Source organism: Ascaphus truei, chromosome 4, assembly GCF_040206685.1.
Source record: "Ascaphus truei isolate aAscTru1 chromosome 4, aAscTru1.hap1, whole genome shotgun sequence".
NCBI lineage: Eukaryota > Metazoa > Chordata > Amphibia > Anura > Ascaphidae > Ascaphus > Ascaphus truei.
The window spans coordinates 271874742-271901544 of NC_134486.1; the positions used below are offsets into that span (position 1 = coordinate 271874742).

Consider the following 26803-nt stretch of genomic DNA (forward strand, 5'->3'; position numbering starts at 1 on the left):
TTGGTCCCAAATACCATTGTTACAGTCTTGTCAGTGTTTAAAAACAGTTTGTTTTGGAAATCCAGTTTTCGAGTCTCAAAAAGTCAGACTGAAGTATGTGTTGAAGGTCAGAGAGGCTATGGCTGTGTGCATATAGGATTGTGTCATCTGCATACATGTGTATTGAGGCTTCCTTACAAGCTGTGGGAAGATCATTAATGAACACTGAGAAGAGTAGGGGCCCCAGAACAGAGCCTTGCGGGACACCACAGGTGATATCCAGGGGGTTGGAGTTAGAGCCTGAGATGGACACATGTTAGGATCTTCCTGAAAGGTAGGACTGAAACCAGTTTAAAGCATGTTTCCCTATTCCAGAGCTCTGGAGTTTGTTAAGCAGGATAACATGATCAACTGTGTCAAAAGCCTTTGCAAAATCTAGGAATACTGCACCAGTGAGTTGTCCCCGTTCCATTCCACACTGGATTTCATTGCAAACTTTTAGCAGGGTAGTTACGGTGGAGTGTTTGGGACGAAACCCAGACTGGAATTGGCTAGGGAAATTTGTCTTGGTGTAGAAATTGCTTAATTGGCAGTGGACACATTTTTCCATGACTTTGGATAGAATTGGGAGAAGTGAGATTGGCCTGTAGTTTGAGACAGTGTTTTTGTCCCCACTTTTGAAGATTGGGACAACTCTGGCAGTTTTCCAGGTCTTAGGGATATGGCCTGCAGACAGGATAGAGTTGACTATGGACGCAATTGGTTTGGCAATGGCTGGGGCACCAAGTCGTAGGAACCTAGATTGTAGTAAGTCGGGTCCACATTGGCTACTTAGTTTTAGTTTGAGGAGCACTTGTGTAATCTCCTCTTCAGATACTGGGCTAAATTGAAAATTGTGGGCAGTGTTGGGAGGGGGTGGGACTGTAGGGATACTCCCAGGATGAGATTCATGTTTGGGGTTTGTGCTGCGTTTCGCTAATAAGTTAGTGGCACACCCCACAAAGTAATCATTGAATGCATTTGCAATGTCAGTGGGGTTTGTCAGAGTAATATCCCCCTTAGTGATATTACTTGGTTGTTGATGGTTAGGAGGCTGGAATATATTGTTGATAACCTTCCAGAAGTTAGCTGGGTTTGATGTATTTTGGTGGAGATTGTCAGCGTAATATTGTGCTTTTGCATGCCTTGTTTGCCTTGTGCACATGTTCCGCATGCATCTGTAGTGATTGAGATCCTTGGTAGTGCCAGTTACTTTGTAGCTTTTCCACAAGGCATCCCTGAACTGGTAGAGTGCAATAAGGTCAGTTGTAACCCATGGAAGGTGGGCCCCCCGTACCCTTATTTTGCGTAGTGGAGCATAGGTATCGCAGAGTTTTAAGAACTCGGATTGGAAATAGTCGAGCGCAGAATCGGGGTCGGGAATTAAATCGATTCTGTGCCATGGGCAGTTGGTAAGGTCATCCAGAAACTGTTGTGGGTTAAAGTTTTTAAATGTTCTAGTGAGGAGAACTTTAGGGCTTGAATGGGGCGGTTTAATTTTCCTTACACAGTACACTATTGCATGGTCACTGAAAATATCAGGAAGGATGCCAGAGGATTGGATTCTGCTGGGGTTTGAGGAGAGAATCCAGTCTAGCAAGGAATGGTTATGCGATTTCAGGTTTATCCGTGTGGGTTGGGAAATGAGTTGCGATAGGTTAAGTGACTTGAGTTGTATCTGGATTTTGCGATTTTTAGGGTCAAGCCAATTGAAGTTGAAATCCCCAAGAACTAGCAGCTCACTCTTCTCATTCAGAGAGGAAATGGAGCCAAGAAATTGGGTTATATCAGTCAAGGATTGTAGAGGGGCTTTAGGGGGGCGGTAGATGCCAGCAAGCAAGATGGCAAGCAAGCAAAGGGGAGGCAGATTTTGCCAACTAGAGTTTCAAAAGAGGTTGGACTTGGTGGGCAATTTAACAGTGTAAATTGTAAGGTGTCTGCAATATAAAATAACACCCCTCCTCCTCTCTTTGACCTATCTCTCCTAAAAATGGAGTATCCCCGAATGGCGATATTTGCATCAGGGGTTTTAGGGGATAGCCATGTTTCTGTAAGAATGATGGCTTTGGGTTTATGCATAAGGCACCATGCCCTTAGTTCGTCCAGTTTGGGCAGCAGGCTCCGGGTGTTTATATGGGCGACAGATAGCCCTTTTTGGAATTTAAAGGTGGAATTCTCAGGGGCATGGGACAGAGCTGAAATGGGAGGACCTGGGTTAGGTTCAATATCACCTGCTAAAGAGAGTAATAGTATGAGTAGAAATTTGGGTAGTTGTTTGCAAGTTGTAGATTTGTGATGTTTGCCATTTGAGTGAGCAGTGGTTGGTGTGCTGGTTTTTAGAGTTCTCCACCAACATTCAGTAGATAGTGCAAGGCTTTTGAGTAGTCCAGGGTGTATGGTGATGTTGGGTGTGGGCCAGGATGGAGGAGTTTGTAGTGGATAGAGGGAGTAATATCTCCATGAGACCAGGAGAAAGAAAAAAATTAAAATACATAGCAGGTTCATGATGCCAGAGGTAGGCAGTGCTGCAAGGAGCTGTTGTGAGCAGAGTGAGTGTGAGCAGACTAAACAGCAGGTGTGTGCCTGTTCCTTGTCAAAGGTTTAGCTGTATTGCAATGCTAGAGTCAGTTCAGGGTTTCAGTGTATTGTGCAGTCAGTTTTGGGAGAGACTGCAGTGAATAAGTTGTAAAGGGGTGGGGGGTTGAAATAGGCAGGTTAGCAAGCATGGGATCATAGTGTGATCTGAATAGCTTACCGTTTGTTGTCTTGAGTAAAAGAGTCTGCAGAAAGAAGCAGTCCCCAGTCACCTCTAGTCAAACTGTAGTCTAACTGTATTTATCACTTAAAAACCTCTATGTTATATGTGCAGTGTGTGTATTAGTGTAGACCTGTTTTAACCCTACAGTGTTGCACTATGATCTGTGTCTGTTTGTGTTTTTTCCCCTATATGGCCTGTCAAGCAAGTGTGCTGATCCCCTGAGGAGTACAGGATTATCCAATGAACTTTTGGCGCCAGGTTTTTCTTTGTTTTCACTTTCACTTAAAAACCTCACTTTAAATGCCTCACTGTCTAATGCCTAATGCAGTTCCTGCAAAGATGCAGGAAAGGTGTTGGTATTATACAGATAAAAAAAAAACAAAAAAAAAACATTAGTATTGATATAGTAGAAGGACAGTCATGTACTCCATATTTTTCTTTTAGACAAGGGGCAGCATGTCCTTACGGTCGCTGTATTCTTTTAAAAATATAATAGTCGCCCGTTGGCAGCTTGTGCCACAGGGCGACTGTTTGGGCCAGTTTTTATGTATTTATGTTGATCCATGGAGCGGTCAGCGGTTTGGCACACAACCAAAATTGAGGGTTCTATTTGGGGGGTATATAAAGAGCAATGTGGAAGTTTGGTGGCATTATTTAAATACATTTTAACCCCTTCGCATACAATTTACATTTTTTATTATTATTGTCTTAAAATATATATTTTTTGTATAAAAAAATAGCTATTATAATTCTTGTTGTTTTGGTTGTCACAGCTGTTAGTGGCAGTATTTAAGATAGTGATTGCTATATTTTATGTTAATGCACTAGGCTGAGAGTCAGAGCTTTATTTAAAGATAAAATTGATGTTACCTTCTAGCTGAGAAGTGAGGGAGGTCTGATATTAAATATAAAATGTTAATATAATTTATGCTATGGCCTTTGTCACCATAATTCTTTAACTTACTTAATGGTTAATATTAACATGCAACCTGAGCTGAACATGCTTTCACCGCATACCTCAGTTTGTCTGCTTGCAGTAGATATTCACATGTCTGTTTTCCCAAATAAAAATAAATAAATTGTGTATTCAGAACTGAAAATAAGCTTTTCCATTCTTGAGAACCGACTGTCTGCAAAGACAGAAGTAATATCCCAGTTGGAAAACTTCTGGTAATTAAAAATATTTAAATTGTATTAAGGGGCAAAGGAGGTTTTGTAAGCTATTTTTAAGTGTAGGACAATAAACAGATATGTCATCTCTCTGATTTCCTGTGAGCCTTTCATTTTATTTCACTTGAGTCTTAAACTAAATTCAGTATAGTTCTATTATTATGTCATTTTATGGTCTAGAAACCAAAACTGACTGATTTCTGTCTTTTGAGATTGACATCTCTGCAATAAATATATTTCCAATATAGAATTTGTATATGATGCAATGAAAATAATATTTTCTAACTTTTAAATGTCCCTATACATTTGTATCTGTATCAGTCCTTTTCTCAGCTATCTCTTTAAGTGACTCCTCAGCATCCGCACCTTTTAAGACCACATTCTGAGTTTACCTGTGGAAATCTGGCTAGTCCCGATAAGTTAATTGACAGCTGTCACACACAGCATGGACCACATGTTTGTGGCACTAGAAAATTGCTTTACATTAAATTAAATGTCCTTGAGTTCCTCTGAGTTCCATAATAAACATCTGCTGTAAATGTTAAGGCCATTAGTTCATGTGCTGCCAGTTTGTACAAGTAGGAAGAGTAGAAAGTAAAGACTTTGGAGTAGCATCTGATGTAGCCATAGACATGGTAGATTTGAAGGAGCACGCCCATTTGTTCCACAGCAATCTACCCTGGGTGATCTACTGTAGGCATCTAAAAAACGTGGTGCTCAGATAGATAAAGCAATAGTCAGCACTCTACAGGTCTTAATACAAAGGTGATAATGTTAATGCCGGATCAAAATACAAAAGATCAATATGCCCCAAGCATTGTTAATATACAATTTGTCTAGTCACACATTAATGTCGGAGGAAACTAGCCATTCCTGACACTTTCACCAATATAAAACTATACAAATGTAATTGTACATTACAGTTAAAAAAAAAATCTGCCAATCCTGTTTATATTGAAAGAGATTTAATAAAAAGAATAATAATAACTGTATTCATATAGCGCTTTTCACCCAATGCGACTCAAAGCACTTCACAATTACAAAAAGGGAAAAAGAAGTACACATTTAAGTTTATAAACGAGACCAAACCCAAGGAAAGACAATATACCATGAGCACTCATAAAAAACAAATGGTTAAAGGTATAAGCCAAATAATTTAATGAAGAAGAAAAGCACCCACCCACAAGGGGTATAAGTAAATTGCAATACCAAAATAAATGTGTCAAGGGAGAAAGGAAAAGAACAAGGTGAAGGGAGAGGGTGGTAGGGGAGTGGGTAGATGTGTAGCTCCTGAACAAAGCTCAGTGAGAGTCTAGCTAGCCACGAGGTTAAGTTCCAAAGTTCCCTGGTTGAACTACTCAACTCTGCTTAGCTAATGCTCACTCAGTGACAACAAATGGGGTAAACATCAAAGGAGAATGCTCAAAATAGCACAGATATAGTTAGAGTGTTGCTGTACTGACCAGTGTTAGTCCTAAGTGCAGCTGCAATCTCCGTTTGTGCTTGTTGTCTGTTTGGTGGCGATCCTTCTGCTCACACTCACCGTGGGCAATAATGAGGTGCTTTTGAAAAGGGTCTCCCATTCTCTCAAATGATTTGTCCGGCTAGAAGAGCAAGTGATCCTCAAGAGAGAATACAGTAGATTGACAAAATGGCAAAAAATTACATTGCTAGAGTCTATGACACTTAGGAGATACAACATAGTGTTCATAAACTTAAACAGGAACAACTTGTCACACCCCATACTAAACAGAGCAATACACGACTTCCTGTTGTGACCAAATGCTCCTGTATTTTCAAATTTTTGTTTGATTACAAATGTAATAGGAATCTTAAGGACAACCTTGTTAAGACAGATCCCAGAGATAAATATTAACACCATATCCTATCCTATACACTCAGCACTCTTAGGAAAGGGCGCTGAAAATGCCATGGATGCATGACCTGCCTAAGTGGACTGATTAAAGAGACCCTGTAACAGGGACTTATCCCTGGTGAAGAAACAATCTCTAAACTCCTGCATGGATCTGGTTAAGTGCAGCAGGCAATTAACCAGACTCCACCTGGCCAATTAAGTCTGCAAGAAAAGCCTCATGTTGGAAACAGGAGAGAGATTCCTTAGCTCACATTTAGGCTGACAGAAGGATAGCAGAGAAGCCTGCACACACACTGTCTTGAGCACAAAGGCTGTGCTGAGATCAAGACACCCAGAGACCTATATTTCCTGTATACAGAGGACCCAGGAACCTGCCAGAGACTTAGATGGAGGGCCACCTGCTTAAAGTACTTCCTGAAACTTTGAGGTGATAGGCTGGTAATGGGAACATCACTACGGTCCTGCAGATATGGTCTGGGGAAGTAAGTTAGCCCTTACAAAGGGATAGCGGTTTGTTATTTTTGTATGTTTTGCCTGGATAAAGGAACAGACTCAATAAAGACAAGATATAATTTCACCCAAATCGGTCTCCATTATATGTATCTCTGCACACATCTCTTACATATGGTGTCAGAAGTTGGGATGAGAGGTGGCCCTTGAAGTTCAAAGGGGCCCCAGAGATTGCTTGTGAACATTTTTGTGCTTTTGCCTGCATACAGTTCCTGCAAAACGCCTGAGTAACAAAACAAAGAATCGTGCAGAAATGACCAGAATTAAAGGGCTACACATCCAGCAGGAAAGCTACGAAAGCACGTGAGAAAGCCACAATGCCACAGTTTGACTGGGAGGACTGTGCCAGACAGTGAACCACACAAGGGACTGATGCTGTGACCAGAGTCTAACCTACCCTTTGTGAAAGAAAAGAAAGAAAAAAAACATGGAATTTTAAAATGGCCGCCCAGCTGAAGTCAAATACAGACTCTGCAAGAATGGGGAAGAAAATATGTTACTGGTGTAAAGAGTCCAGCCACATGGAGCAGTGTCCCTTCAGTACTTATTCGGATGATGAGGATGATCCCTATGTGGCCCCAGAAAAAGGGCTGCAGCCAGAGGAATATTTTTTTCAACGTGCAAAGGAGCTGCAGCAGCAAGCAATGCACTGTGGTCACAAGGAAGATACAGAAGTGTTACTTGGCAAGGGCACATCCAGTATCACTGATGAGAAAGAATGTGTGCACAATACTGCTGATGTTTCAGAACCTACATGTGCACCGACGAGAATTCTAAAACTTGCCTTAAACTTGCCTTGGAAAATCTAGGGCTATCACCAACAAGATCCTGGTACATAGTCCATAACCAGCATATGAATAGGGAGAACGATATCCCAGAAGAGAGACAACAGAATCAAGGATAAAAAGCCAAATAAAATTTATCCGGAAATGGTAAAAATCAAGGCTTACAAGATACCGGAGTATAACAGGCGTGGGTAACAGGTTAGAGATGGAACGCCGAGTCGCGACCTCGTGGACCTCCTGCACGTCTGTCTTCTCCGCCGGTATCTGTCCTGTGCTGCAGGCTTGATGCCGATACGTCACTTCCGGGTTTCACGGAACAGTTGGCGCCACCGGAGCATCAGCTGGAGACTGTCTCCCTCAGGATGTCACGTTGAGGGTTACGCTCTACGCGTTTCGCCGTATAGGGTGGACGGCTTCGTCAGGAGTGACGTAGACCCTTAGGAGGATACTATTTATACCCTTCCCAATTGAAATGACCTTTCTCCCTATAGGTCACAACATATGATGGTCTAATTAATTGGGTAATTTGTTTACACTCACCGCTATAACAGATCTCATCACAAGTATATACAAATATATTAAAATACAATTTAAACTTTAATACAATATATAATAATAAAAAATAATATTTTTACTCATAACTAAAAATATATAATAAATAACAGAACACATCTAACTCAATAAAATTCATAAAATAATCCCCACATATTTCTCTTATTAGAAAAACGCCGATTGATGTGTCTCCAAAGGAAAAGAGAAAGAGAAACATTATGAGTATTGATTGAAACAGTATACATAATCTAACACATTCTTTACTCTTTATTGTACATTTCATAAACAAGTTCCTATATATACAAACTTATACTCATATGATTAATGTACATCATTCATAGAAAAGCATTTAATTCGAAATCCCAGTGGAACAAGTGTTTTGAGGGTGAAAATCCAGAAACTCTCTCTCTTTTTCAGAGAGATGATTCTGTTCCCACCTCTCCAGTGTGGTAACACCTGTTCTAATACAGTAAACTTAAGACCTTATGTGTCTCCGTTATGCTTTTGAATAAAATGATTGGACAGAAAATGTGTTGTAATACCTCTTCTTACATTCCCAATATGCTCAAGTATACGTTTTTGCGGAAGTGACGTATCGGCATCAAGCCTGCAGCACAGGACAGATACCGGCGGAGAAGACAGACGTGCAGGAGGTCCACGAGGTCGCGACTCGGTGTTCCATCTCTAACCTGTTACCCACGCCTGTTATACTCCGGTATCTTGTAAGCCTTGATTTTTACCATTTCCGGATAAATTTTATTTGGCTTTTTATCCTTGATTCTGTTGTCTCTCTTCTGGGATATCGTTCTCCCTATTCATATGCTGGTTTTGGACTATAATCCTTAAATCCAGCACTCTGTTGCTCCTTGGAGCCCTGCCGTATTATATGTTTTGTTTATTAGCAGTATACACTATGGTAGTTTGTATATATTTTTTCCAGGTACTGACGCTCCCCTGATTTCGTTCCATTGTACTTTGAGTGTGGACCCTGAAACAGTCCTACAAGGGTTTGAGTGTTTTTACTTTTATTTATTGCACGGTGAAGTTATATATTTTATTTAATTTATATATAATTTTATTTTTTGTTTTCACTGTTATTTGCACATAGATATAGTGTTAGAGCGCCATCTAGTGTCTTTTATATGTAAGATCCTGGTACATGTTGGGTACATGCTGCAACATTTCAGTGACATTTCTGCAGAGACTAATGGCCCATCTGAGTAACACAGCAGGGACTCCCGCTGTTAATCCGATGGGCCATTAGTCTGTCTGCAGAAATGTCACTGAAATGTTGCAGCATGTACCCAGCATGTACCTGGGTCTTGTTGGTGATTGCCCCAGATTTGTTTTAAAATACTCGTCGGCACTACAGTACCAAAGTAAAGAAGAAAAAGAAAACATCAGAGACGCCTGTGAGAGCTACAAACTCTGCAAGCAAAGTCTGCCCACCTGTGGGACTACCAGCTGGGGTTCTAGCGAATACATTGAAAACAGCTGCAATAGCGCCTCCCGAGGTCAGGAAGAAAAATACACCTGATAGCCCCAAAATGGAGGACAAGATGTGGTATTCCTGTCATGAACCCTACCCCACGGAAGAGTGGCCCTTCCGGTCCTATTAGGATATGTGGAAGCAAGCTCAGAGAAAGAACAGTGAACAGATGAAGACCCTGAGAGGAGAATTGCAGAATGTACTCAAGAAACTGGGATCTCTCGCTGATGAGTTGAACTTGCAGCAAAGCCCAGAAGTGGAAGAGCTAAAGCTGGCAGCTAAACACACATCCCAACAGCTTACATGCTGGCAGAGGCTTTGCAAGATCTGAACAAGGGTTACAAGTAATTGACATTTAATGCTAAATTGGAGTCCATGGAAAAGATGTCGAGAGAAAACTATTTGCGTAAATGCTCTGCAACTGTTGCCATACAGTCTGCCTACATAGAGAGGATCGCCCGACGCAGGGGAAATCTCATGACCACGCGGTCAGTAGAAAGACTGTATTTGGAAAAAGTCTTCCTCGAGCGACTGAAGAGTGCTGAGCTCAAGCATCTTCTTGAGGAGACATTACTGACCTGGAGAAAGGACTCCAATCCCAGCGGGACTAAGGGTTCTTTTCCTCCATCCACTCTCATTCGAGCCACAGAGATATCTCAAGTGAGAGTGGAAGGATGGGCTTTGACCGTGGTAAGCCCTAGATTCCCACAAACAGGAGAGGTATGTAACAGGGACTTATTCCTGTTGAAGGAACTATCTCTAAAATCCAGCAGGGATCTGGTTAGGTGCAGCAGGCGATTAACCAGACTCCACCTGGCCAATTAAGTCTGTAAGAAAAGCCTCCTGTTGAAAACAGGAGAGAGATTCCTTAGCTCACATTTGGGCTGACAGAAGGAGAGCAGAAAAGACTGCACACAGACACTGTCTTGGGAGCAAAGGCTGTGCTGAGATCAAGACACCCAGACACCTATATTTCCTGGACACAGAGGACCCAGGAACCTGCCAGAGACCGACATGGAGGGCCACCTGCTCAAGGTACTTCCTGAGACTTTGGTGTGATAGGCTGGTAATGGGAATATCCTTCCAGTTCTTCAGATAGGGTCTAGGGAAGTAAGTTAGCCCTTACAAAGGGATAGGGGTTTGTTATTTTGTTGTTTTTGTATGTTTTGCCTGGAAAAAGGAACAGTCTTAATAAAGCCAAAATATAATTTCACCCAAATCGGTCTCCATTATATTTACCTCTGCACACATCTCTTACAGACACACTATAAACATCCACATTCTGGTAAATCTGTAAAGATCAACCATCACATTACCTTCCACACCACCTCTGTGATCTATTTGATAATTTGCCAATGCAGTTTGGTATACTGTACATTGGCAAAATGGATAGCACCCTTAAGGAGTGTATGAGCGAACATAGGTCAAATATATGGGTGGCAGTAACAAGACGTCAGTCTGATGAACTGGTTGCCAAGCACTTTTTAGAAAAGGGTCATCAACTTTCGATACTGAATTATATGATTATTGATCATGTACCCCTATCACCCAGAGGATGGGATGTGAAAAAACTACTTCTAAAAAGGAAAGCTAAATGGATATTTTCAACTGACACGGTTGTACCCCATGGACTAAATGAGGACTTCAATCTAAGATTTTTCCTTTGAACTATAACAACGGTATACAGTATAGTTGAACTGAAAATATTGGAATCCTATTTGGACAAAGGGAATTTATCTACATATTAATATCTAAATATTACTTGTCTTGACTCTAAAGACCAATAATCAGTGGCTGATTCATTTCTGCCAATAGTAATGTATATTCATTGTACTCTGTACAATAGCTTTGTATCTAGATATGTTGTGTGGCGCTGGGACTCAGTATAATATGAGAATTGGTTATAATTTCAATTTCTGTTTTTGTTCCTGTAAAGACATTGATACGAACTCCCACCTAGAGGTTATTACCGGTATATCACTTAATAACAAATGTTTAACATACTGCCCATCAGCACGATTACTCCAGACAGACAATCTATTAATTTAGACCTTGATGACCCAACTCACGCCCCAGCTGTGCATAAAAGGGGATTATTGTTTCAATGGGACTCTGTTCCAAAACAGATATGACTAAAGGATACAGTACCGTTATACTTGAATCAGATAAAGCTGGTACATTTTTATCCTTATTCTACTGTATGGTGGTCAGCTGTATGCCAGAAATGAGTGTGTCGCTTTTGTCTTATCTTTGTGTTTTGCCCGCTTTGCATTACAATGATATTGTCCGCTTTGCAAAAACTTGACACTTGCCGTGATATCATCAGTGTGACTTAAGATACCACTGTTTTCTCAACTGGCGAGCTGCCCATGGGATTTTATTCCAAACACAAGCAGCAGTGCTGTCCGCAACGCAGCTTTCAAACATGTATATGCATGGAGCGACTTAATGTGCCTTCACTGCACTAGTTTATTTCTGATTTATTAATTGAGTTATTCCATTCAAGGAACCTGTCCCAGCGCTTGCACATTATGGTATCTGTGATAGAGAATGTCATGGTGAAATGATTGTTAGGCATTAAGGTTACATAATGCATTTGATTTTTGTATTATGTATTCAGATGAACTGAAGCTTTGTCTCACTTTATGCCAGAGATCTGACACATTGACTCCTTTGCTGTATGCTAAATACCTGCATGTTGGTTCTTTTTATGTATCATAATAATCAGTGCTACAATCTCACTCTGTTACCTTTCAGTTGCGCTCTTGCAACTTGAACAATGATAAAATAATATATGTTTCTTTTTTATAAAATATGTTTCTGTTTATAACTAGTATGTAAAATAATTCAGGTTTGCATTTAATACTATAAGATCTGGTGGATCGTTACACAGTCCTTCTGTCATTGACCCCTTTATATGACAGTGTTCAGTTCGTCTTAATTCTGCGATTTCAATTTTAATATCCAGCATACAGTATAACAATAGACAGTTAGTCTGTTTATCACTAATTCATTGACATTTATATTTAGCACACTTTTTATGACATTATACAGTATGTCTGATCTTTAGTCAATTATACCCGTCACGATTTCACCAGGCTTCACATTTATGCTTGGCTTTGTTGCTTAGCAACTAAATACAGCATGTTTTTTGTGGCAACATTTTCTTGCTGCACACAATCAGCTGGGTAAAAAATGTGTATATCAACTGCACCTTTTGTATTCACTTTATCTTGACAAAGGTCGAGGGAAAGACTGAAATGTTGATCCTACATTACAATTCTCACCTTAATTTTAAGACCTCTGAAGTGCTGACTATTGCTTTATCTATATGTAGCCTTAGACATGCCAACCTCAGAGATGCATTCATTAGGTCTCTGGTAACTCATGTTCAAATAGTTTTATTTTGTAAAGTATGGACATCTAAATGAAAATGGAAGATTAAATGATCACAAGGTGGGTTCATTTAGGCAGCAACATTGTCACGATCAGGCTTGACCGGAGTACCAGGGATCTTAGAGTCCCCAGACAGAGCACAAGGGTTTAATAAACCGGAGTTTATTTAGTCGGAGCTAACAGTAAATTACACTGTACAGAACAGCACAACAATACGTTACCAGCAAACGGGGTTAACAGGGAACACTTAATCTGGCTTGGTGGAAGGTTATACTATTACTAGTTTGCCTTCTGGGGTCTTCTGAGTACTGGAGCAAAAGTGATTCCTGCACATGAGGGAACACAGTCTTGAAAAAGACTCACAGAGGCTCGTGCAAAGACAGCCACATAGTTATAGGACTCCAGGTACCACACAGGTACCACACCGGTAACACAATCTTTACAAAGACTACAATGGACAAGGAAACACAGCCTTTACAAAGGCTATCATATTCAGAATGACTAACTCTGAGACTGTGGAGGTTATACTAGGTACAGTATATCCCTGTCCCAATTAGGGAGATGCCAGTCAGTATGAGGGAAACAATAATCCTGGTCTCTGCACACAGCACTAGGCCCAGTTGATGAGATTACTACTGTAGGCCTGAAGGTGGGCCACTAAACCCAAGATAAGAGTCCCAAATATGGCAATGACTATCCTTTGCATTGTCAACAGGATGTAAGCAGGTATAGGAAAATGCCCATACATGGACTTCCCACTCCCCAGACATTCAATGCCTGATACAGTCCCAGGGCTTACAGCTCTCTTGCAGATCAAGTCCAGAGTTAACCCTTAGTGTCCCGAGAGACTGGAGGAGAGCAATATCACTGCTTTCACAGAGGCACAACACAATACAGGGAATTTGGAATGATAGGGCAAAACCTGGGTGCCCAACATTAACCTTGTTTTTTTCCTGGTGAGAATAGGCAACAGGGCAGAGCTTTCTAGGATTTATAGGAAGCCTTGCTGCCTATTTAGTCACAAACGCATTATTGGGATTTAATATTAATGCTTTGCAAGAGTCTATGAGCACACAGTTTTCTCCTAGTTTCAAAACTAAAACTTCACATTAATCAAATTATTTTCTGAGTTCCACATTCAAATAAACAAAAATAGTTGATAAATGTGAACAGTAAACAGAATAAAATGTTGCCCAAACACCTGCGTCCTGAACCACAATCTATACTAAACAAAACAACTAGGTGTTCATAGCACAAAATGAATGTAAGTATAACAGTGCAGTAAACCCAGTGACTATAAATAAAACACTGATATCACATATACTGGATCTCCATGGAACAGGATCCTCTGAAGTGAATGCTTCTTGGAAACTTAATGTAGAGAAGAAAGCACAGATGCATGCAATATGGTGCATTAACACATTATTTTCATTAAACAAACACAGGGGAGAAAAGGACAACTCGCAATTTCCCCGCTGGTCAAAAGCAGAGTGACTTCGGTCACACTCCAATCCCGGGCATTTTGGACTTTAGAGGCCACCATAGCTACTTCACTAGGAACCTAACCGGCTGACGCGAGGTGACACGAACACTGCGAGTGAGAGACGCAGATCGGGGAAGCTGTGTATGTGAGCATGCATACAACAAGAAGCGGCCGAGTCTGAAGTAGGGTTGGAGTGCACCTGAAGTCACTCTCTGCTTTTGACCAGCGGGAAAATTGTGAGTTGTCCTTTTCCCCCCTTTGTTGTTTGTTTAAAGAAAGTAAAATGTTAATGCACCATATTGCATGTATTTGTGTTTTCTTCTCTACACGAGGTTTCCAAGAAGCATCCACGTCAGAGGATCCTGTTCCATGGAGCTGCATTATACAGTATGTGATATCAGTGTTTTATTTATATTCACTTGGTTTACTGCACTGTTACTGTATACAGTACTCACATTCATTTTGCGCTATGAACACCTGGTTGTTTAGCTCAGTGCTGCATTGAACTTTTTGTTTAATTTTTCTTCCCACTCAAGATAACTGCGTCTCACTTTCTATAAGTTTTTTTTATGATGTGCTGTCATTCCTGATTATTTTGAGTTACTTATACTGGTTCTTTTTTTGTTGGTTTCCAACTATCATGTCCTCCCAGAAACTGCATGGCTCTCTGGAATGTGTTTGTTAGATACTAATAAAAGATGATTATAAAGTGGTCATGGGTCATCCTACCATTTCAGGAAAATGTGTTTGTGGTTCCACAATGTTCTACTAGAGCCCTACATTGTGTTCCACTACCAACAGGTCCAGTTAAAGGTGGATAAATACAATTCTGGATGCCTAAACACTGAAATGGTAGTATCAGCAAGAAGTGTATGCATATCAGCCTCAAAAATGTTAGCTTAATAGAAAAATAGATTGAAATTTGTACCTCATCACGCTGTACAACATAAACTTGACTATTCTGATATTTTCTGGTCTTTTGATACGCTAGCAGCATTCTTTTCCTCTGAATTTCTTTTCAAAAGCCACTGCCTGCTTTGTAATTATTCTTTGACATGTAATTTTTATGGATAAACAATGTTCTTTTTTTTGCATGATGTTCCATAAGCATCAGTTCAGGTAGACTGTTCAATTTCATCATATTCCCAGAGATGGTGCAGTCCCAAACAAGCAGAAATACAGTAAGTGTTGCCAAGAAAATGTAATTCATGATGAATGAGGACAAAAACAGATTCTCACTAAGCAAAAGCATTACTTGAGGGGCAATACCAGTGAAAGGCAGCATACAGTAATCTGACCAGGCTTGACTGATTTTGTATCATTCTTTTTAGGCATATTGAACTGAGGCTACTCCACTTTGGATAAAGTGTCCAAACAGATTTAGCGATAATATATATATTTTTATCTTACCCCCTGTTACATATATTCTGAAGCTGTTGATGCACAGTTCCTAGTGTCCTAACTTCAATTCGCCTAAATGTAAGTTAGCACATTGTAACTTGTGTGTAATAGTAATGTCTGCCCATTTGAATGATTGCTTCTTTTTTTTCTTTAGTGACACAAAATTAATGATGCATTTTCTACCTTTATCTGAATGGAAGTTAATGTGATATCAATTGAAAGTTTAAAAGTATTCCCCATAGTACTGTAAATGGAAGGATCTTTCTTTATTTTACTCCTTTGTGAATAATTTTTGCTTTATGTTGAAATGGGCTTTTAATTATGGAGAATGCTTTGCTAAGAATATTCAGTGTAATAGTTGTTTTATGATTTCTGATGCATTTCATTGTCAAATTAAAAAAAAATCCCAGAGCTGTCATACTATAGTAATTTACGTTTAGCATATACAAATTCAAACTTTAAAGCAGTGGAAAAGACTATAGAAAGCCTAAGAAATAATTATTTAATTAAATCATTGTACTTTTATTTTTTTTTATTATAGTTGGGTTTTTTTTGACAGGAAACTTATTTTCAATAAATTTGGGAAATTTCTCTAGCACGGGGCAACAAACACCATTATATTACATTTTCCATTCTTTGCCCCGTGCTGGAGAAATTTCCCAAGTATATATATATATATATATATATATATATATATATATATATATATATATATATATATATATATATATATATATATATATATAAAGTCATTTTCAAAGGCAGATACATTCCAATTGAAACTTGCCTTTTCCAGAGAGTGGCCACTTATACAATGCTTTAGTTCCGTGCTTTGGATGCAATGGTAAAATGTCAATAGTGTCGAGTAGGTTATGGGGTAGGTTAAGAGATGTGTTTACCATGTTGATTTGATATTTTCAATGGGCTTCCCACAATAACTCCAAAATCTCTTATCTTGTCACATTCCATCTATTTTTCACTCTAATTATGAGAGGTAGCCATGACATTCTGTTTTTCTGTTACGGACACATAGAAATTTATGGAAGCTAAGGACCATTTTCCAACGTGCTCTGCTTCTCTCCTTCTAATCTTCTTTATTTACCTTTTTTTTAATCTACAGTGTTGCTTTTTATTTAAGATTGCGAGAAATGTGAATGGTACAGAATAATGAAATAAATTGAAATAAGATAGAGAAAAGGGAAGTCAATGAAGGACATAAGCCATACAGTATATTACACATAGGTGGGATAAATAATTCAGTTGTCTACAACAACTGTAAGAAAATCAGAACAAACTGTAAAAGCAAATATATTTTTTTAACAGCCAATTACATTATTGGATGTGTTATTCATAGAAATATATAATTGGAAATAAGGCTGGGGAACATATTGTATAAAAGAGAAACACACAAAAAAGAATTCAAGCCTTAATGATCTTGTGGCATTTCTAATTTAGGTAGTGAGATTCTCAACATTCATACTAAATCAGACATTCCTGAACACTGAGGCTATATAGTAGGGGGGATTAGTTCCCAATAAAAAGCAGTGATGCACTTAAAGATGCAATCCCTACAAATGTATTACATCTACTGTACTTTTTGTGAACAACTTAATGTAATTGACTTCTGCAAATTCATGTAGTTACTATACATTTATGGCAAACAATTGACTGTTTTGACTTACTGAAAACTTAGAGGGAATGTCCTTTCATTGGGGCATCGGAATGGGGAAGTGCCTGTCAATCAAGGTCTTCATCTTCCATTATATATGCATACACACAGGATTTGTAAAGACAAAAAACAACGCACAGCGCTCATAGTGAAGTAAAATTTAGTATAATAAAAGTGTTATAGAAAGGGTAAGTATTCTGCGTACATCAAAGTAGTTCTTTTAAAAATGTCATGCTACAAGACATGGGTTACCACACTGGAACTGGACGGGATAGATGTTTGTCTTTCGTCTGGTCTTCTCCTGGATGATGTTTGGATAGGGCCGGTTTCCTCATAGTAGGTGGCACCACACAAGTGGGCATGATAGATCCTCCTCAACGTGAACAGGGCCTGTATCTCGGGAAGTAGGGGGTCCCGAGGCTGAAATCAACTTTGTTCAACTCAAGATACCCCTGCTTCCTCACACTAGTATCAAACACCCCCTCTCCCCCCCCCCCCCCCCCCATAACAAAAAAAAAATCATTACCTTAGCGGATAGCTGCTAAGGTAAAGAAGCTGCTTACATTTTATTTTTATTCATAGGAGGTGGTAGTCAGGCGGTGCACTGCTGCCGTCTGGATATGAATTGGAAGTCCACACGCTTTAGAAAATAAAGGTTGTATTTAATGAGTGCATACACAAAAGAGGTATACTGCTACAAAAAACCTCTTGACGCGTTGAAACAGCGGTGCACCGCCTGACTACCACTTCCTATCACTTTACCTGCATTGGCTGGAGCACGCGTCACTACACTCCCGGATGAGAGGAGCTCCTTTCAGCGTTGGAGTTGGACTCGGCGTGTCAAGTCTGTGAGTAACATACCCCCTTTTCCCCCTGGTGGGGATTTCTACTGTGTGTGACACCGGGCTCGTGAGGGCAGTGGCGGAGGATCGCGGTGATTCACTGGCCGGTCATAGTCTCCTGGCTGGAGACACAACGCCGCCGTTTGTATATATCCTCCCTACCACATCTTTACCCCGTCCCGTGGCTGAGTCATTAACACACGGAGCTCATGAGGGTTTCACATTGATCAACATTTCCTGTAGTGAGACGCTGAACGAGAGTGCTTTTATATGATTATACATCCATTAGATTTCTTTTGGACTGTCTGTAGAGTTTATGTGTGCACAATTTTGGCAGCATTGGTCAAACCTGGAAGCATTTTTGGGACACCTCGTATTTTTATTCATAGTGTGCATGAGCAGGGGGTCTCCTGAGCTGAACAAAGTTGATTTCAGCCTCGGGGACCCCTACTTTCCGATTTACAGGCCCCGATATGGGGTGCCGGTATCCCCGCCATGTTAAAATCCATGTGGGATGTAAACAAAGCAGAGGGATACTGACACCCCATACCGGGGCCTGTATCTCGGGAAGCAGGGGGTCCCCAGACATGAAACCAACGCGGCTCTGCTCAGGAAACCCCCTGCTCAAGCACACTATGAAAAAAAATAAAATGTATGCAACTTCATTACCTTAGCACCTACCCACTATGGTAATGATTTTTTATTTGGGGAGGGGGGTGGTGTTTGATACTAGTGTGAGGCAGCAGGGGGTCTCCTGAGTTGAACAAAGTTGATTTCAGCCTCAGAGACCCCTACTTCCCGAGATACAGGCCCCTTAATGGGGTGCTGGTTTCCCTCTACTTTGTTTACATCCAACGGCTGAAATCAATGTTGTTCAACTCAGGAGACCCCCTGCTACATTACTGTAGTGTTAGAATTTTAATTTAAAAAACCACGATCACCTGTGAGAGGCGCGCAGTTAGAGTGACTGATTCAGCCTCTTACGGCGTTTCTATTACAGACAGGCAGACCCCAGTAGGACTCACACAGCAGGGCCCCCTGCTGTGTTAATCTGATGGGCCATTATGTCTGCAACTGACCATCTTGGGTCCACCATGTGCGTAACGCAAGATGTACCCAGGTACTTCACTATGAATGTTCTGCGCTATTTTTTGTCTTTACTTTCCTTTAGCTTTTGAGAGGTGCTGAGCCATCTCTGATTAACAGCTGTCGACGCTACCTTCCACCATTAAGGTTTTGTACTTGTCAATGTGCACTAGTTAAATTTGTATATATCAAATTTTCTTTGGGTATTTGGAATCTCAGTTTTGAACTTGTCACATTGCACCGACTTGCATGTTATTAGTATCCCTGAATTTATTTTTGCAGCACACTTTTTCTCCCTTTGTACACAGTATTTGTGTTTGCTAGAATTGTATTTGTAGAACTGAAATGGTGCCATCAAAATTAAGAAGTTCATTACAGTAATCAAGGCCTTATTACATTTATGGAAATCACAGATAGTAGCATTTACGTGACTTTCAATTCTGAGTGGTTCTATGAGTAACATTGTAATTTAAAGAGGTAGTCCACCATAGCTCACAAATGAAGAAAATGTTTCCAACCTACTGTAACATTGTAACCGTAGTCCTTAAAAAAATGATATCCTTTCTAAAATATATATCATTTTAAATGTTTACTTTCAGCAACTAACCAGAAGATATATCAATCAATTAAATTCTAACTCCACTTTTCATGTGCCCTCCCTATCGTACCCCTATTTACAAAAAGACAAAGGTACATTTAATGAGGAGATTTTATTGCTGAGTGACAATCACATGTATGTAATGCAATGGTATTACTCATGTACTGTAGATGTTAACCTGAGTAGATACATAGCAACATACAGTAATAGCAGTATCTTAAGTTGAACAAATACATTTTGTACAGTATGTCCATATAGTTCAAGATTTTACTAAATTGTAAACCCTTTGTAAATGTATTTAAATTGATCCGGAGGATCAATATTGAAGTACCGGTCATTTTTACATTATAATCAAGTTAAAATGTGAAATATTGATTTATTGTTAGGGTTCAAAGGATTTTACCTACTTGCACCAGTTGACCACGGGAGGCGACTTGTCCCACCGCTAGGGACGGACAGATGCAGAAAAGTTTGCAGCAGCTGCAGAAGCTCTTCAGAAGCAAAATTGGCAATCACCATTCTGCTTCCCAAAGTCACGACCCAACAATGCTTTGCATAGTGCTATATAAGGCAATATGGTGTTTGACTTCAGGAAGCAGAGCGGTGAATGACAGCTTTTGCTTCCGAAGAGGTGCTGCAACAGCTGTGTTCTTTCAGCATCACACATCTGCCTTAGTTTTTAATGGTTCTGGGGACGTAGGTGAGTGGATCAGTGGGGGACCGAAACGTCGTTTTTTGTGTCTTCTATCAAATATAGAACATTTTTGATTTACTTACCTGCGTGCTGTCCCTTGTTGTCGTGTTGCAACCGGTATCGTATGGTCTATATATATATATATATGTGTGTGTGTGTGTGTGTGTGTGTGTGTGTGTGTGTGTGTGTGTGTGTGTGTGTGTGTGTGTGTGTATATATATATATATATATATATATATATATATATATATATATATATATATACACTGTATGTGTATATGTGTGTATGTGTGTGTGTCTGTGTGTGTGTGTGTGTGTGTGTGTGTGTGTGTGTGTGTGTGTGTGTGTGTATATATATATATATATATATATATATATATATATATATATATATATGTGTGTATCTATGTGTATGCATGTATGTATGTATGTATGTATGTATATATGTATATGTATGTGTATGTGTATATATATGTGTGTATAAATGTGTATATATATGTGTATATATCCCATAGCCTCTTTGCATACCCAGTTAAAATCAACCCCACACTGATGAGACCCATTAAGGTCGAAACAGCTGTCTGTGGGTGGTTTTCTGGGTATGCACCTTAACCCTGGCTGTGCTCAAAGCTGTGACCATGCAGCAAGGTTAAGCCTATAGGGAACCATGTTAAAAATGGTTATTGAGGCAAAAAGTGACACTGTGTGCTCATTTGCATGTCATTTCCCAGAATCCCTTGCTGCAGTGGAAGTGCTGTATGCTGGGTGATAATGGGGAAAGGCGGGGTTGCAGACCTGCCTAAGACATGCAGATGAGCATACAGTTGTATTTGCATATATGTGTGTGTGTGTGTGTGTGTGTGTGTGTGTGTGTGTGTGTGTGTGTGTGTGTGTGTGTGTGTGTGTGTGTGTGTGTGTGTGTGTGTATATATATATATATATATGTCTAGATAACAAGAAACATGATTGAAAACTGTACAGTCCTTAACCGTTTTGACACTGGAAGTGATCACTGATTGGTTTGCTGGAAATTACATCTGAATGTGAAAATGGAAAGAAGAAAACTGATTAAAAAAAGACAAAAACAATCAACATCAATGACCTCAAGAATAACAGCAGAGAATTTCAACAACAAAAAAAATCACTTCAGCTTGTTCTAAATGCATGGGGACACTTTAACTAACAATTATGAAGATTGTAGTTGAAAGCACAAAAAAACTGTAGGAAACGCTAACAATAAGCAGGATAAGACAATATCAGATGAGACAAAGCAGTTACTGAGGAAATAACAAGAAATTAAGTTTCCAAGATACAAGAACAAATACTGAATATGCAGAGCTTTGTAAGACAATCCACAAACATACAATTGAAGATGTAGGACAATGTAACTGTGATATGGTGAAGAAGACTATCAAAGATATCAAGAGCTTATAGAAGACTAAGCAGCGACTTATGATTGGAAAGAAGCAAATCATTGCATTCAAACAAGATGATGGATCAACAATAAAAGAGAGTGCACTTATCATAAAGAGAATTAAGTACTTCTACATTAAAGAGTATGGGAACACATAACATAATCCAGCAGAGCAAGAGTGAGAAGAAAGCACCAATGATGTTCCGTGCGTCATTCCAGAAAAAGAGACAAAAGCAATAAAATCCTTTAAGACTGGGAATGTCCCCGGGGAAGATGGAATTAGAACTGAAATCTTGAAATTAACTGGTGAAGAAGTAGAGAAAATCTGTGCAAAAATGCTACTTGAACAACAGGAAAATTCCAGAGAATCAAGCAATGTCATAGTTATCCTCATCCACAAGAAAGAAGACAAAGAAAGCTTTAAACTACAGACCAATCAGTCTACTTTCAATCACTTACAAGATTTTTACGAAGATACTCGTTAATCAGCGGCAACAGGCCCTGGACTTTGCCAAGCTCTTGCTTGACTCATTCAGAGCATAAACATTGGCTATGGTTTTGTTGGTCTTCTGTAATTTGCCTACAATGATTATGAACCTTCTATCTGAGTCTCGTCTGACTAATTCTGGAACAAATAGCAAATAGTTATTCATTAATACAGTAACACCTAGTCTTTTGTAAGAAGCACCAGAGGAGAATAGTTGAGGTAATGATTTATCAAAGAAAGAAGGAATGTTATTGCGCTTAAAATTTCTTTTTTTGTAATAGTACAGTAGTATCCTTGCTCCTTGACTTTTACACTATTACACTGTAGGTAACGTAATGTTACATAGTTACATAGTTGATGAGGTTGAAAAAAGACAAATGTCAATCAAGTTCAACCTTTGCTAAATTTAGACGACATATTATTTTCTATATTTGTATTTACAGCTTTTTTTGATCCAGAGGAAGGCAAAGATTAAACCCAGTGAAACATTATCTAATGTGGTCTCAAAAAGATAAAATTAAATTCCTTCCTGACTCAAAATAATGGCAAAAAGATTTCTCCCTGGATCAACATTCTTCAGATGTTTACTTTTTTTGTATATCCCTGTATAATTTTCCTTTCTAAAAAGATTGTCCTACCTTTTTTTGAAGGCTAGGCCTGCTGTCTGTCTGCAAGCAAGTCTAAATCCTTCTCCACCAAGGATTCGCTGCAACAGCAGAAATATCTAAAGGTATACTTAATAAAACAGTCTTTGCAAAAAATAGGCAGCGAGACTATCTGATGTCCATCTGTATATCCAGCTTTATAAAAGGAATCCACCTCAGAGGAAAGATAAGGCAAACTGATGGTGCAGATAGTATAGGCAAATGTATTTAGCTGCGTCAACATGAGGCAGAAGGAAGCAAGGTCTGGACTCTACAGCCGCGGCCCCTTTTAACCTCCTACATCCCCGAAAAAATTCGGGGATGTTTCCTGCTTGTCACGGACTATGCCGCGCGTCAGCCGCATTCAACAGACAGCGCTAATGGCGCTTAACATTGAAGGTGCCTGCGGCGCCCAAACCGGTGGAAAACATGCCGCATCTGCCTGCAATTTTTAAAATCGCGGGGAAACGGCCGCAGGAGGTTAAAGGCGGCCGCCACTGTATGCGTTTCACTGCATCAGCTTCCTCAGGAGTCTACACGAAACGCGTAGAGTACAGACCTTGTTTCCTGCTGCCCCATATTGATGTCGCTACACCTATCTCCCAGAATCAGAGCTGTATCCTGCCTTATGTAACGTCACAAGCTGTTGCGATTCACGGGAGACGCACTCTGTAGAGAGTATAAACCTCCAACTTAATGCTAAGTTTAACCGTTTACACTGTGCGTTCGCATTTGTTTGTGCCTTTTATGTGCATATAAATACATTTGCCTATACTATCTTGACCATCAGTTTGCCTTATCTTTCCTCTGAGGTGGATTCCTGTTATAAATCTGGATCTATAGATGACACCAGAGAGAATTCTTTGGCTTGCAGCCTATGTTTCACAAAACCTGTTTTTATTGTGTATACATTTTGATATTTCTGCTGTTCCAGTGATCTATTCTCTTGCTGATGAGATCTTTACTTTGAATTTTTTCTATTGCACTGGCTTGTCAATTAATCGGTTTGTGCTCCCCTTTTCTTTTTCACTTCATATACTTTTGGAATGAATAGACAACTTTATTTCCTATTTGGGTTTTTGAGATGTAGTACCTATTTATATGTACATACAGCTTAACCCCGTTATAGCGTGGTCCTCGGGGGCCACCCGCGACCACCGCGTTATAAACGGTGTCGCGAAAAAAAAATGGCCGTCAAAAAAATTATTATTATTTTTTTTTTTAAGTTTTTTTTATTTTTTTGTGGTGGTACCGTGTCCGCCGGAGGGGGAAAGCTGAGAACTCTCCCAGCATTCCCAAACCCGGTGAGGCAGCGGCAACAGCACACAGCACTTACCCGGCATCTGGCAGCTCTTCTCCCTGTCTCTGCTTCCTGCTTCTGCTTCCGTCTTGCGAGAGCAAGCTCCCATAAAGAGACAGTGTGTCTCTGTGTGTGTGTGTGTATTTGACTGTGTGAGACTGTGTGTGTGTGTCAGTGTGTCAGTGTGTGTGTGCAGTGTGCTGTGTGTGTGCAGTGTGCTGTGAGTGTGTGCAGTGTGCTGTGAGTGTATGCAGTGTGCTGTGAGTGTCTGCAGTGTGCTGTGAGTGTGTGCTGAGTATGTGCAGTGTGCTATGAGTGTATGCAGTGTGCTGTGAATGTATGCAGTATGCTGTGAGCGTGTGCTATGAGTGTATGCAGTGTGCTGTGTGTGTGTCAGTGTGTGTGTGTGCAGTGTGCTGTGAGTGTGTGCAGTGTGCTGTGAGTGTGTGCTGAGTATGTGCAGTGTGCTATGAGTGTATGCAGTGTGCTGTGAATGTATGCAGTATGCTGTGAGCGTGTGCTATGAGTGTATGCAGTGTGCTGTGTGTGTGTCAGTGTGTGTGTGTGCAGTGTGCTGTGAGTGTGTGCAGTGTGCTGTGAGTGTATGCAGTGTGCTGTGAATGTATGCAGTTTGCAGTGAGTGTGTGCAGTGTGTGTTTTTTTTTTTTTTTAATTCGGGGTCCACGCTCAAACCGCGTTATATGCGGATCCGCGTTATAGCGGATCGAGCTATAACGGGGTTGAGCTGTATATTATTTATCACATTAATATTTTTTTTAGTCTGTTCTATACCATAATCTGTATGTTTTTTAAAGATATACATTCTCTTTAAGACCTCATTGGTCTCTGTCACATTTTAGAGCACCTTCTTACTTTTTCTTGTCCATCAAGGATTCACCTATTTTTTCCCCATTCAATTTGTAAGTCGTCTGTTTATTCTAGCTTCTCAAATGTGTAACCTCACGTTTATCTGTATTACACCTCATCTGCCATTTACCTTCCCAATATTCCAGTCTTTCCAAGTCCATATAGAGAGAAATGACATCCTGCTCTGATTCTACTACCTTACACAATTTAGTGTCATCAGCAAAGATTGAGACTTTGCTTTCTATGCAAAAGTCATTAATAAACATGTTAAAAAGCAGTGGTCCCAGTGCCAAGCCATGAGGTACTTCACTCACAACTTTAGCCCAACCTGAAAAGGTTTAATTTATCACAACGCACTGTTGTCTGTCCTTCAACCAGCTTCCAATCCAGGTGGAAATATTTTTACAGAGTCCAATTTCATTTATTTTGTAGATTAACCTCATGTGTCACCGTATCAAAAGCCTTTGCAAAATCTAAGTACTGATGCAGTGGCCGTTATTCGAACACATCTCGGCGCCGATTTTGAGTTCTCTGCTGTGCTCCACTCAGCATCAACATGGCCAATCGCCCCAGGCACCCGCGCTTATCGCGGATGTTTTGTTTGAATTTCATGGATTCTGTTTCTTTGTTTGCAATAAAATGGATGAATTGTAATGTGTACAGTACTGTGCTACTGTGCTACTGTGCTACTGTGTCAATTTCATGTTTTTAAAAGCCAGAACACAAAAATTAGTTTTTCTGCACTCGCCGCGCTCGCATCTTAGTGCGGGGAGGCTGGAATTCATCCTGCGGTTTCAAATCGGGATTCCGATGTACATGACGCGTGAAGTGTTCGAATAACGGCCGCTGCATCAGTAGACCACATCAACTGCATTTCCCTTCTTCTCCTCAAAGAAACTAATGTTTAGTTTGGCACAACCTACCCATGCTGACTATTACTAATAATTGTGTTATGCATTAGGTATTCCTGAATATTATCACAAACTATACCTTCAACTAGCTTCCCCACTATTGATGTCAGTCTCCTAGGTCTGTAATTCCACAGTTGTGATCTAGCTTCTGTTTAAAATATAGGCACCATGTATGCTTTATGCCAATCTTGTGGCGCTGAGCCTGAATAAATGGAGCCCTTGAATATTAAATGTAATTATTTGGATATTACTAAACTTAGCTCCTTGAGAACACTTGGGTGCATGGTATCGGAGCCAAGTACTTTATTTATTTGAATTTTATTAAGTCGCTTATGCCTTACTTCCTCAGTTAACCAATGGTTCATTAATATAACAGTTGTGGCTTCCTCCGTGGCACTATTTTTGCAATTGATTCTTCCCTGGTAAACACAGAGGCAAATAATTTGTTTAATACCTCTGCTTTTTCCTTATCTCCAATAATTTGCCTGCCCAACTCACACTGAAAGGATCCTATATTTTCTTTTAAAATATTTTTGTTATTAAGTTTTTTGATAATTTATTTCAAATAAGACTATGTTATTTGTACATTTGTCTTTGTAGTTCAAAATCTCTTATGGTATTACATTGATCTTATGGTATTACAGTACATTGATGTTTATTGTATTCCATACTTCCGTATGATAGTATGCACCAGTATGAATTAGTTATTTCTGGGGGGGGGGGGCAGGGGGGTGGTATCTCTAATTATTCAAGGAGTCACAGTTTTCATCTGTTTAAGTGGATCCATGGTATATGGCCTACATTTAGTATGTCAGTATTTCATATCATTGTCGTGCGGAAAAAGATTTTAGTC

General features: G+C 39.8%; 1 protein-coding gene across 8 annotated transcripts in view; it reads left to right on the forward strand.

Annotated features, from left to right (window-relative positions):
* The window catches only part of FUT9 (fucosyltransferase 9), a 279848-nt gene that overhangs the window by 112953 nt on the left and 140092 nt on the right, over positions 1 to 26803 (forward strand). The window contains exon 1 of one of the 8 annotated variants that reach the window (XM_075597486.1): positions 14929 to 15218. The exons of the other annotated variants lie outside the window; for them this stretch is intronic. The gene's annotated coding sequence lies outside the window, so the exon portion shown is untranslated. Of the gene's footprint in view, positions 1 to 14928; positions 15219 to 26803 lie in introns of those variants that run through there. 8 annotated transcript variants of the gene reach the window in all.